This window comes from Engraulis encrasicolus, chromosome 17 (genome assembly GCF_034702125.1).
Source record: "Engraulis encrasicolus isolate BLACKSEA-1 chromosome 17, IST_EnEncr_1.0, whole genome shotgun sequence".
In the NCBI taxonomy this organism is placed as follows: domain Eukaryota; kingdom Metazoa; phylum Chordata; class Actinopteri; order Clupeiformes; family Engraulidae; genus Engraulis; species Engraulis encrasicolus.
In genome coordinates, this window is record NC_085873.1 from 49,070,387 (window position 1) to 49,076,847 (window position 6,461).

General features: G+C 43.5%; 1 long non-coding RNA gene across 1 annotated transcript; it reads left to right on the forward strand.

Annotated features, from left to right (window-relative positions):
* Positions 1-3,552: 3,552 nt before the first annotated feature.
* On the forward strand, positions 3,553-4,299 carry LOC134467536 (uncharacterized). The gene is made up of 3 exons (XR_010038613.1): positions 3,553-3,565; positions 3,716-3,760; positions 3,994-4,299. It is a non-coding gene; the product is annotated as an uncharacterized LOC134467536 (long non-coding RNA).
* The last annotated feature ends 2,162 nt before the right edge of the window (positions 4,300-6,461 follow it).

Sequence of the window (6,461 nt, forward strand, 5' to 3'; positions counted from 1 at the left end):
GTCATTTGCGCTTACCTCGTTGTTTTCTCACCAGGCCGGCAACTCTTCTTTTGCCTACATGATTTGATATAAAACAAGTATTTACTCAAATTGTAGCATATGTCAACACAATTAGATTTCACAGATAACATACAACATATGAAATGTATGCGACTGTTGCCTTTCCAGGCCTACAGTGGGGTTTAACACAGTAAAATACGTATATGCTAGCTTACAATTCCTACATTGATACGTTACTGCACTATAATAGCTAGATACCTTGTCTCTCCTCTGCTTTCTCCTGCATCTGCACCACTTCCTTCTCCTGCTCCCCTTCTTCAACTTCAACCACCGCCTCTTCCACTTCCTCTGCCACCTGCTCTTCCTCGGTCACCACCTCTCTCCCTCTGCCACCTGCTCTTCCTCGGTCACCACCACCTCTCCCTCTGCCACCTGCTCTTCCTCGGGCCATCACCTCCTCTCCCCTCTGCCCACCTGCTCTTCCTCGGCCATCACCTCCTCTCCCTCTGCCACCTGCTCCTCGGCATCACCTCCTCTCCTCTGCCACCCTGCTCTTCCTCGGCATCACCTCTTCCCCGAGCACCTGCTCTGGGGCTGCTGCGGTACCTCTTCGAGGTTGAGGGTGACCACATCGTCCTTCTGCCAGTCTGTAGATGTTAGATAGACAACAATGTTTTACTATGTGATAAAGTGTTAAACATAGTACATTCATCATCCAACAGGCACTGAAAATATGTCAGTATGGAACATGTTGCAGGTTGTCATTTGTCATTGTATGTTTGTTAATACCATGTCTGTGTAAGCTTCTGTATAACTTAATTTCTTTCAGGATCAATAAGGCTACTTACTTATTTAGAATCAGTGCAGCTATCCAAACTGTCTCTGATTTGGGGATAGTGCACACACCATGTGTCACAGTGTAACTCTTCTCACCTTGGCAAACGGAGCTAAACATTGAGGTGATCAAATTCCATGCCTTTTCTCCCGCCTGCGCCAATGACAGACCTGGGGGTCATAATTGTGGCTGGCTTTTGGCCCCTCGTACCAGCAGACATACCTTGAACCCCACTGCATAGAGCTTTCTCCAGCTGCAAGGACATGAATCTTGATTACAATTTCGTCAAAATATGTGAACAGAGGAACTGCAACATTTAAACCATCATTTTACCATTCCCTGAGTCAGACTTGCAACTGAAGAGTTCAGATGCAAAACCCCCTAAGTGCCTTTTCAGAAAATAATCTTAATTCATTTTTATTTAATACAAAGCTATCAAATTTGCTATTTTTAAAATTTTATTTATGTAATATAACTATTGATATGTATTATCAAGTATATGAATGTAAACCAAACCAACAACAGGGTTCCCTAAAAATATAGAAGTGCATGTCTTCAGAAATGGAGTTAGGGGGTTTTGCATCTGAATTCTTCAACTGTTGTTAACACCCTCCTGTGTTAATGGAATGTGTCATTAACCCCCCCCCCCCCCACACACGCACACACCCCGAACAGTGATGTCTTTTGTTAAACAAACATTACACCTGTAAGTGTGTGATTTCTCTGTTTCAGTCACACTGGCCATTTCAAACTCTTTTAAGACATTGAGGGTGCCGGGACTACTGCGGGAGAGGAAGTAGAGCAAGTGAACAGCTACCTGTCCCGCTGTGCTTTGACAACAAAGTACATGTCCAAAGGAGGTATTTGCTCCTCTTGCTATAGGCCTACATGTTTCTGGGCTTTTGTTGCTGTTCATTGCACAATGGCCTTCATGTCCATTTTAACTCTTTTGTCTTTTGACAGCACGTGTGGACATGCTGACTGTTCATGCCTTAGGGTGGAACAAGAAGAAAACCTCTGGACTGCAACAAGCCCTGTGCTCCCGATATGCCAAGGTAAGGCCGTCATTTCACAGTCATTGAGGCTGTCTTTTTTGCTGCAACATTGCTTGTGATGAAACACTTCTGTGGTACTGTTGCACTGCACTACACTTCATGGATGTTTTTTGTATCTTTTTGTATTTTTGTATTGCTTTTTTTCCAGACATGCAAGATGCTGACGGAAGCTGAGAAGGTAGAGCAGCAGAAAAAGGAGGATCTGGCCTGCACTGATGGAGCTGCCATGGGGTTGCTGAAGTGCAGGAATGGGCAACCGCGGTAAAATGCAGCTATTATTATTTTCTGTTCTCCCATACTTCTTTCCTCCTAAATTGGATCCTCCAAACTCTTCACTGAAATGATGGTGTGAAAACGGCAGCCTGTATTGTATTTCATTTCATCTTGAGCTAATGTTAATGTCTTACATTTACCAGCTACAGGTTTGGCAGATTCATTGACTTTTGACAACTCACAGGTTTGTCTTTATATTCACAGTAAGAACACGCCCTTTGAAGCTGCAGCAGGACATAGAGGGCCGCTATCTTAACCTTCGACAGAGGAAGCAAGCTCTGTACCGAAAGAATGGTATCTTTGTAATGTCCATAGAAAGTATTTCAGGATTTTTTAGTTAGTGCAGCTTACGCATAACCTCTCAGTCCTTGTATTTTCTGATTGTTTTCCAGACAGTGGTCAGTTGCGTCATCGTCTGCGGAGCGAGATGACTGTTGTTAAGAAACAGGCTTCTTAAAGACATTGCCACCTTCAACAGTGCATCGCCAACAACGACAATCGACATTGGAACCGTGGAGCGATCATTGTCAGGAGATGGACCAGCTGTTTTTTGGCCGTGGGATGTGCAGGGGAGTGGTAAGAGAATTGTTCATTTATTCTGTTTTAGGCTACTCAAGTGTTTTTTTTTGTCATTCAAACATTTAAGTGACACCATTACAAATCTTGAAACTGCCAGTTTTCAATTACATACTGACAATTACCACATGGAAAAGTGACAGGGGGGGTGGGGCCATCAAGGGTGTTACAGGCCCATCTAATTAGTATTCAAACCAACAGAAACTGGATTAATTTACTAGTACTTTTTCACACTTGTAAGGGAACAACAATGCTGTTAATATGTCTGTACTCTACTCTACTCTACTCTTTGCCTTTCAGTCAGACTTGAGGACAAGCATGCCTACTTTGTGGCCTCGATGCGCAGGAAGCGCTTGAAGAAGAGAAAGGATTCCTCGTGAAGGAGATGGAACAGCACACTACATCACTGAAAAGATTGATGTCTTGTCTAGAAGCAAAGATGTCATCGGCAGGTAAGTTGCAATTGTCAAACCTACTGTATATGTACCATCAAAAAAAAAAAATGAGAATTTTTTTTTCTTTCTTTGACATTTATCTGCACTGTTCAACTTGGAGGTGTATTCTGACATGCCATGTGTTTGTCGTCGTATTTTTGATGTTGCATCTGCAGAGTCACAAAATGAGGGCCTTTCTGCCTTCTGTCGAAGACGGCTTCATGACCTGACAATCGTCCATCTTTCTGCTGTGGCAAGTACAGGGCTGTTTTAAAGCCCACAGGGGACCAATAGGCCATCTTGTGAGGAAGGGCAAAGGGAGATGACGGGATGAGGACGATGTACACAGCAGTGATTTCTCATACACCAGTGAGGAAGAAAACGGAGTGTAGGTACGGTGTAGAGAAAACAAACATTGCATGGGAAAAACACAATGTCCAACTTACTTTGTTTTACCTCACAGAGTGTGAAGGGGCATGCTAATGTATCCCTTAGCTACTAATCTTTCCCTAATCCATTTTCTGTCTTTGTCATCTTTCTAGTTCTTTAATCTGAGACGGTTTGGAATCATCAATCATCATTCCTTGGTAAAGTGTTTTGAAAGAATACTTTGAATACCAATGTTTGATATCTTCTGTAATTACTGTAGTATGATATAAAAAGAAGTGAGTACATTTTCACTTGTCTGCATTTTGTAAGTGTTTCTTTAAATGGGACATTTCTTAAAATGATATTGACACAAGGAACATTAGACAGCATGAAGTTATAACTGCTGTAATATTTACTTATTATCCCTATTCCCTCCATCATCTCCTCCAAGACACCCGCAGCTGTCTCCTTTCTCCTGCTTTCTCCAACACACCAACAGCCTCTCTCTGTCCTGCTCTCCTCTGTCTCCTCCATCCTGATCTCCAGTGCAGCAGCAGTGCCATCCATGTCACCCCCAGCAGCAGCACTGGCATTCATGCCCTCAGTAGCACCCAGGACAGAAAAACACAACATTTAAATTAAACTGTTAAAAAACTCTGTTAAGCTATTGCCATTCCACCAAGAACTAAGTGATTGCTGTGAGTTATTCAGCCAGTGGAATGTGCTGTGTGTGTGTATGTGTGTGTGTGTGTGTGGGGGGGGGGGACTTTTTTTGTTTGTTCCACTGCTGCATGTGTATGTTTTGTGTTGTAAATAAATACTTGAATGTTTGAACATGCCTCTCGTGTGAGTTTCTTTACTTGGTAGGTTCTTGCATATGAAATGTATAGTGTGTCTTTAATAGCCTAATATTCAAAGTCAATTCTTCTATCCATTTAAAGGCTTAAACATTACATTATGAATTGCCGGTATTACTTTTCAAGGTTAAAGTCCCTCTAGCAATGCTTGGGGTTTAGGTGTCCTGCTCAACGGCACTTCAACCATGGATGGAGGTGTAGGGAGAGGTTAGGGTGGGATTAAAACCTACAACCCCTAGATAGAAAGAACACATAAAAATAATACAGTAATCAACACTTTGTGACACCCCCCCCCCCCTCCCCCCCCCCACACACACACAACACATACACACACACACACTTTGAAACCACTGGTCAATGTGGTGACTAGGCCTACATCAGCATCAGCATCTTTCAGAGAAAAGGTGAATAGGAGTGGTGCGTGCATCACCATCAGTGGAGCATCAACGTCTGGGCATATGATCATAGGGTGACCATCTGTCGGACTTCGGTGGACAACCCCGCACCCTAACCCCGCACCCTAACCCACGCCTCTGTCGCTGTAGTCCTACCCGTGGCTTCAAATCGCCGGTGGGCGGTTCATGTAAATTCAAAGATAGCCTACGGGCAGGAGTGTAATTACCAGCGGTGTTTTAAATCCGGAGGCGGCTTATGTCACTCCCTCCCCGTGTAATTTTTAAACAGAAGTTGTAGACTACATGCATATCGTAAATCAACCACGTAGTTTTCAAATGCCAACGCATGCATAGGCCTATCGTAAATCAACCACGAGACTCAAATCTTCTGTCGCAGTAGTCCTACCCGTGGCTTCAAATCGCCGGTGGGCGGCTTCATGTAAATTCATAGATAGCCTACGGGCAGGAGTGTAATTACCAGCGGTGTTTTAAATCCGAAGGCGGCTTATGTCACTCCCTCCCCGTGTCATTTTAAACAGAAGTTGTAGACTACATGCATGCATATCGTAAATCAACCACCAAGTTTTCAAATGCCAAATCTTAAATCTTAAATCAACCACGAAACACGGGCAATAATAAAATGAAGTGTAATCAGGCTATCAGCGGTGTGGAGTAGGGCTACGGGCATGAGTCTCCCCGTGTCATTTTAAACAGAAGTTGTAGACTACATGCATGCATATCGTAAATCAACCACGTAGTTTTCAAATGCCAAATCTTAAATCTTAAATCAACCACGAAACACGGCAATAATAAAAATGAAGTGTAAATCAGGCTATCAGCGGTGTGGAGTAGGGGCTACGGGCATGAGTGTAATCAGGCTATCAGCTGTGTTTTAAATCGGGAGGCGGCCGGTGTGGCTATCAGCGGTGTGGAGTAGGGCTACGGGCATGAGTCTCCCAGTGTCATTTTTAAACAGAAGTTGTAGACTACATGCATGCATATCGTAAATCAAAACACGTAGTTTTCAAATGCCAAAATCTAAATCTTAAATCAACCACGAAACACGGGCAATAATAAAATGAAGTGTAATCAGGCTATCAGCGGTGTGGAGTAGGGCTACGGGCATGAGTGTAATCAGGCTATCAGCTGTGTTTTAAATCGGGAGGCGGCCGGTGTGGCAGCTTTTGTTATATGCACCGGAATTCAAGCGATGCGCAAATGCCAACGCATGCATATCGTAAATCAACCACGTAGTTTTCAATGCATATCGTAAATCAACCACGAGACTGAAACCGTAAATCAACCACGAAACACGGGCAATATCGTGAATTCACCACGTCCTTGTACATAATTTCCCCCAGAAATTCCCCCATTTTTTTCGTGAAGACTTTACGACTGGCGCGAGATAGGGTTGGAGAGAGAGAGAGAGAGAGAGAGAGAGAGAGAGAGAGAGAGAGAGAGAGAGAGAGAGAGAGAGAGAGAGAGAGAGAGACAGCGAGACAGAGACACAGCACTCTACATCAGGCACTGTTTGGCCTCGGGCACAAGAGTACATTTAAGGTAACTGTTGAAAAAGGTAGGTCTGCACACTGCTGATCAGCTCCAAAAATAAACTTTATTATTTAAAAAGCATATGTCTGATGAAGATCCAGCGTGATCGAAACGTT